We start from the raw sequence: 6,965 nt of genomic DNA on the forward strand, positions 1-6,965 counted from the left end.
TGTCTTGAGCTTTTGTATATAAAGGTGAGTGTTCTATAATAAACTCACTCAGTTGCTTTCATCCTGTCTTTGAGTCACAACCTACTCTCGGCCCGTCACAGGTTACATCATTATATTGAAGAATACAATGAAATTGGGCGTTTTAAAAGAGAAATTAGATTTTTTTTATTCCATGCTATTCTCGGCCATTTCTTGAATCCTAAGGTGTTTATGAAGTTAAGAAACGTTACACGAATTTTGCAAATGCTTTCTAGCTTACCATATTATTATTATTATTATTATTATTATTATTATTATTATCATTATTATTATTATTATTTGTTTATAAGTAAAGGGAATAATATATATTAACCCAAACATTCCGATGCAAGCATGCTAGGGGGTGAGTCATTTGTGTTCTACTGTACTGTATATGTGTGCATGTATATACATTGTATGTATGATATTGAACACAGTAAAATTGTTAAATCCAAATCTCTCTTTCTCAAGTATATGGAGTGAGGTATCACTTATAGCCTGGACATCGACATTAAAATTCATCTCTCTCTCTCTCTCTCTCTCTCTCTCTCTCTCTCTCTCTCTCTCTCTCTCTCTCTCTCAATTACATGGAGTGCGGTATTATTTACAGTCTGGATATCATCCTTAAATTGCACTGTCTCTCTCTCTCTCTCTCTCTCTCTCTCTCTCTCTCTCTCTCTCTCTCTCTCTCAAGTATGCGGATTAAGGTATTACAGCATAGACCTTAAGTTTAAATTTCACTGCTCTCTCTCTCTCTCAAGTGAATGGAGTGATATATTACTTACATCATAGATCTTGACAGTAAGATTCACTGCTCTCTCTCTCTCTCTCTCTCTCTCTCTCTCTCTCTCTCTCTCTCTCTCTCTCTCGTATAATTACAGTATGGTCATCGATATTAAATTTCACTTTTCTCTACTTTGACTCTCCCTATCCCTCTCTCTAACTCTCTCTCACTCAAGTACATGCAGTGAGATAATATTTAACCCTGGAACACTGAACGTGGGTATAGATTACCCAGAGTAGGTGACGTCATTCGTGTTCCCCCCCTCTTCCCCACAAGCCAGCGCGCTGGGACTCAGTATAGCTTCAGTCTACCCTATGGGTTTATAGGGGGAAGTCGCGTCGCTCCAATCCTCTGCCTGGATTTTGCGCTACAGACGTGTTCGGGTACCGTTTACCCACGTTCAGTGATAAGAGTATATAGAAAAAACTGGGTAATGTGTACCCGGGTTCAGTGTTAATAGTTACAAATGGAAGCTATAAGTGTTGGTGTACTAATAATTGTCTTTCTTTTCAGGCTGTAAATGCTTTTTCAGGATTTCCAAAGTTCAGTGTGACACAATGGCAAGACAAGGACGAAACCTTAGTGATTTTCAAATTTTAGAATTGCTTGATGCCTCAGACAATGAGAGTGAAATTGACTGTATTGAAGCAGAGGTACTGTATGATAGTGACCTTGATAAAGAATATGTGCCTAGTCATCAGGAAATGATAGAAAGTTCTGACAGTGACTCAGAAGAAGACCTCCCACGCCGCCGCATAGAAACAAAGGCGGCTGGTCAGAAGAGGAAGAGGCCTAGGCACCTCCCCTCCACCATCTCACCTGATAACATCGCCACTCCCTCTACTGGCCTTGCCACCTCTACTCCTGGCCCTAGTGGCTACTCTGTTCCACTTGCCGTTGGTGATTCTGATCCACATTCATCTACTGCTGCCCCTGCTGCAATCCCTGCTACTGCTCCTGCTGGAACCCCTGCTACTACTCCTGCTTCTCCTGCTGCAACCCTTCCTGCTGTCCCTGCTCCAACCCCTGCTACTGCTCCTGCTGCTCCCCGAGGACAACGGCGACGACGTGCAGACGATGGGGAGTTGCTAGTTACTTTTAACTCGGCAACTGTGAAAAGTAACTCTGGTTATACGTGGCACACAAGGCCACAGGTGGCTGCCGCAAGAAGGACACCAGCTCGCAATATTGTGGTGTCAAGTAGGCAAGGTCCCACACAAGCAGCTTCTCAATACACCACACCTGAGGAGTGTTTTGACCTGTTTATGTCCACTGCAATTGTTGATCTTATTGTGGACTTTACTAACAAGAAAATTGATGATGTTGCCACAAAATACAAGAGGAAGACAGCAACTGTACAGCACACAACAGCTGCAGAGATACGTGCCCTTCTAGGTGTTCTAATATTTAGTGGCTACCGCAAAGATAACCACCTAAATACTAGAGAATTGTGGTGCTCTGAGGTAGGGGCTTTGTTTTACAAGGCAGCAATGTCTGAGGTCAGATTCAATTTTCTGCTATACTGCCTCAGATTTGACGACATGGGCACACGTGAGCAGAGGCGGGCCACAGACAAATTCGCTCCGGTCAGGGAAATGTGGGACATGTTCATGGCAAACTGTGAGGATAATTACACACCTCACGAGAACCTCACAGTTGATGAACAGTTGCTTGCTTTTAGGGGAAAGTGCCCTTTTAGAATGTACATCCCTAATAAGCCAGCAAAGTATGGGATAAAAATCGTTATGGTGAACGATGTCCAAAGTAAGTACCTGTTAAAAGCTATTCCCTACCTAGGAAAAGCAGGTACAACAACAAGGCATGGGCTGACGCTGGGCCACATGTTCACCAAAGATTTAACCAGCCGCTACCAGAACACGAACAGGAATGTGACAACAGATAACTGGTTCACGTCTGTGCCCCTCATACAGGACCTCCTGACTAATGGGCTGACATTGGTGGGCACAGTCAGGGCCAACAAGCCAGAAATCCCCCCTGTCATGAGGGAAAAGAAGGACCGCAGACCCGGGAGTTCAGCATTCCTCTTCACAGATGATCTGACACTCATATCATACGTGCCAAACACACAAACAACAAAGAAGAATGTGCTCCTCCTTTCAAGTATGCACACACAGCAAGTAGTGAATGATGTCACCGGAAAGCCTAACATAATTGAATATTATAATGAGACAAAAGGAGGGGTCGACACGTTCGATCAAATGTGTGCAACATATAATTGCAGCAGAAAAACAAATAGGTGGCCATTGTGTGTTTTCTTTGGGATGGTCAATGCAAGTATCATTAACTCCTGGATTATATACAAGGCAAATAATCCAACGCTATAACGCAAGGAATTGCACCGAAGAAAATTCATGCATGGACTGGCCCTGCAACTAATCAAGCCCTCAGCGCAGGAACGGATGAATAACCCTTCTCAGCATCGCCAGGTGAAGCTGGCCATAAGACAGGTGTGCTCCCTCAACCTCCGCTCTGGCACAGCTGCAGGTGCTGGACCATCGGCAGCCGAGATGAGGAACCCTATGGTCCGTTGCACGAAGTGTGACTCCAAGGCAGACAAAAAGACACGTTTCAGGTGTCACAGCTGCCGCCAACCTGTTTGCCCGAGCCACTACTTCCCCTACTGCTGTGATTGCATATAAGGCTGAGGTAGGTAATATATATAAAACTAAGATTTTGAGTGATAATGTGTGATAAAGTATAAAAAGAAATATAATAAACACATTATATTCCACAATTTGTCATTTCTGGTGCACTAAAAAAAGGGTGTTTTTCCTACTCTCTTCCCTACAGTTCCCGCATCCCCCGTGCCTTGATGACCCCCTGGGATGAGAGCCTGACATCCTTGGAAGCGTGTGGGAGCATCTGAGCGATTTTTTAGGGAGGGTTTTTTTTTGCTTAATTTTTTTGCAAAAACATTCAAATTTTTTCACTTTTTTACATTCCTTTCTTTTTGCTTTTTAATTCAAGTTTCTGAAAGTAAGTATTCTAATTTAATAGTTTCATTACTAGGTAATAGGGTTATATTTAGTGTGTAAGGGATAGGATTAATAAATTTGCATATTTACTATTTTTCTTTAATTTTCCAAAATCGGGTATAAACTACCCACGTTCAGTGGCCGTGTAACAGGGAAACGGGTTTAGTGTTCCAGGGTTTTAAATCATGTACATCAACATGGACAATGACAAAAATTCTCTCTCTCTCTCTCTCGCTCTCGCTCTCTCTCGCTCTCGCTCTCTCTCTCTCTCTCTCTCTCTCTCTCTCTCTTAATCAAGTATTCATGTGAGATATTATTTTCAGCCTGGCAACGACAATAAATTTCACTATTCATTCTTTCTCTCTCTCTAACTCTCTCACTCAAGTACATACAGTGAGATATTATTTACAGCATGGATATCGACCATAAATTTCACTGCTCTATCTCTCTCTGACTCTCTTTCTCTCTCTTTCTCACTCTCTCTTTCACTCTCTCTCCCTCTATCTCTCACTCTCATTCTCTCTCTCTCTATCTCTCTCTAACTCTCTTATTCAAGTACATAAAGTGAAATATTATTTAGAGCATGTACATCGATAAAAATTACACTGCTCTCTCTCTCTCTCTCTCTCTCTCTCTCTCTCTCTCTCTCTCTCTCTCTCTCTCTCTCTCTCTCTCTCTCTCTCTCAAGTCATTGAGTGAGATATTATTTACATCTGGGATATTCACAAAAAGTTTTACTGCTCTCTCTCTCTCTCTCTCTCTCTCTCTCTCTCTCTCTCTCTCTCTCTCTCTCTCTCCAAACCATGGAGTAAGATATTACAGCAATACACATAGACAACAAACTCTCTCTCTCTCTCTCTCTCTCTCTCTCTCTCTCTCTCTCTCTCTCTCTCCAAACCATGGAGTAAGATACTACAGCAATAGACATAGACAACAAATTTCTCTCTCTCTCTCTCTCTCTCTCTCTCTCTCTCTCTCTCTGAAGTAAATAGACATAGATATTATTTACAAAAGGGCATTGACAATAAGTTCCACTGCTCTCTCTCTCTCTCTCTCTCTCTCTCTCTCTCTCTCTCTCTGAAAGTGAGTGTTACTGTATGATTCTGAGTCCCATTTTGTGATCCGAGAAATCAGCTGATTTAACGCGAATAACAAAAGGCTATCGAGTGCAATATATTTACAAGTGTTCGTGAAGTCGTTATTAGTTTAAGGTCGGAAAAGTCGGATAAAACGTCAGCATAGTATAGTTATCTTGCGATTTAGTAAAAATCTGAACAAGATGGCAGCCCATAACACAAGCAAGGCATTGAGGGATATTGCTGCAATCAGAAAGAGCAAGAATAAACTCCATGAGCTGGCATGACCAGAACTAGATTTTTCGATAACAGAGTTCATTAATAGCTTCAACCAGTGTGACGGAAAAATATATATTGAAACATATTGAAACAATATGATCCAACAAACTGGAGTAAGTCTGCGGAAAACATCATCAAAATAATAGAAGAAATTCCAAAGAAGATCCAGGTGATAAAGAGACTTATAAAGAAAGTTTACATCAACCAGCACATTCCATTCAAGAACAATAAAAAGTCCAATATGGTGAATATGCTGATTGATGCATTGAGAAAAAGAATGTCAAGATGGTACAATACATGTAAGATATGATACAGTATTCTTATTCCACAACAATTGTTAAGGAAATGCGATGAATATCATGTACCAACACGTCCTACTTACGCTGAAGTACAACAAAAAATAAATAATAAAGACACAAAGGTATTCTGCTCAACATGCTTAGTCTGGATAGAAAATATAATTAAGTCAAGACTGAATCTGCAAATACTTGACGATAAAGAAGAAGAAGAAGAAGAAGGAGAAGAAGAAGAAGAAGAAGAAGAAGAAGGAGAAAAATGAACAGGTTATGTGTAAGGATGCAGAGGAAATCATTGATACAACGTATGATGCCATTCAGCAACATACTCACGAGGAAATAAATAATCAGGTGGAAAAAAATAACAGATCCAAGAGTCTCTACCCAGACCTACATACTTTTATGGAAGAGCAAGAAAAAGAAAAAAAAAAGAAAGATTTAGTCTGCAATTTACTGAAAAGAGGGAATTGCAGATTTGGCTAAAGATGGTACTACAAGCATCCAAAGATATGCCCTAATTAGGAAATATATGGTAAATGTGCATATTTAGATGGATATGGAGACAAATGCAGAGATCTCCATCCAAAAATATGCAAAAACCTGAAAGAAGGAAAATGATGGAAATTCAAAAAAAATTGTCGAAATATGCATCAAGACACCAGGATTGAAAGTCAGAAAATTCCAAAGCAAACAGAAAAGAAAAATTGAAGCAAAAATGAAACAAAAAAAGGAACAAAAAATAAACCGAGCTGAGTATATACCGCGCTATACACAAAAGGCCCCAATATATGATGCCTTTCAAGCCAAATATGCACAATTAGAGACAAACTACAAAGAATGCATCTATAATGCCTGGGGTTGGTCCATATATGAGGATAATTGCAGGTATGCACACAAAAATAAATGTAAAGGCGAAAGAACAAATATAATAGAAAAGTTGGATTTTATAATGGCAGAATTCATGGAAATGAAGAAAAGAACATCATATCAAAACAGGAAGGAAGCATAGGAGAGTCCATATTATCACCAATATTAGATAATGGGGATGAAACACAAACCATCATAGTGATGAATGCACAGGTTTAGTCGCGAGTAACTCTAAAAGGAAAATAGAGGTCTTAGAAGAACTAACCCAAATTGAAAAAACAGATATATTAAATATAAGTGAAACATAGTATTCCCAAGAGACTGGCAGTGATGACCAGATAAAGGGTTTCCAAACATATAGATCAGACAGAACAAATGGGAATCAATGGGGAACCGCAACATATGGAAGAGATATAAATCAAGGAAAAGTCTGTGAAAAATACAGCAACACAGAATGTGAATTGATTGCGGTAGAATTTAAATATGAAAAATGAGTGAATATTGTAGTTTACAGAACCCCAAATACTAAGGAGTTTAACATAATAATAGAAAAAATAGATGATATATTTAGAAACCATAAAGACTGGAATATATTCCTATCCGGAGATTTTAACTTTCCTTTCGTGGATTGGAAAGAATGGATAGAAGA

General features: G+C 39.8%; 1 pseudogene; it reads left to right on the plus strand.

The window, feature by feature from the left end:
- Nucleotides 1–1,073: 1,073 nt before the first annotated feature.
- LOC137654338 (piggyBac transposable element-derived protein 4-like) lies at nucleotides 1,074–3,699 on the plus strand (annotated as a pseudogene).
- The last annotated feature ends 3,266 nt before the right edge of the window (nucleotides 3,700–6,965 follow it).

Source organism: Palaemon carinicauda, chromosome 15 (assembly GCF_036898095.1).
Source record: "Palaemon carinicauda isolate YSFRI2023 chromosome 15, ASM3689809v2, whole genome shotgun sequence".
Lineage (NCBI taxonomy): Eukaryota > Metazoa > Arthropoda > Malacostraca > Decapoda > Palaemonidae > Palaemon > Palaemon carinicauda.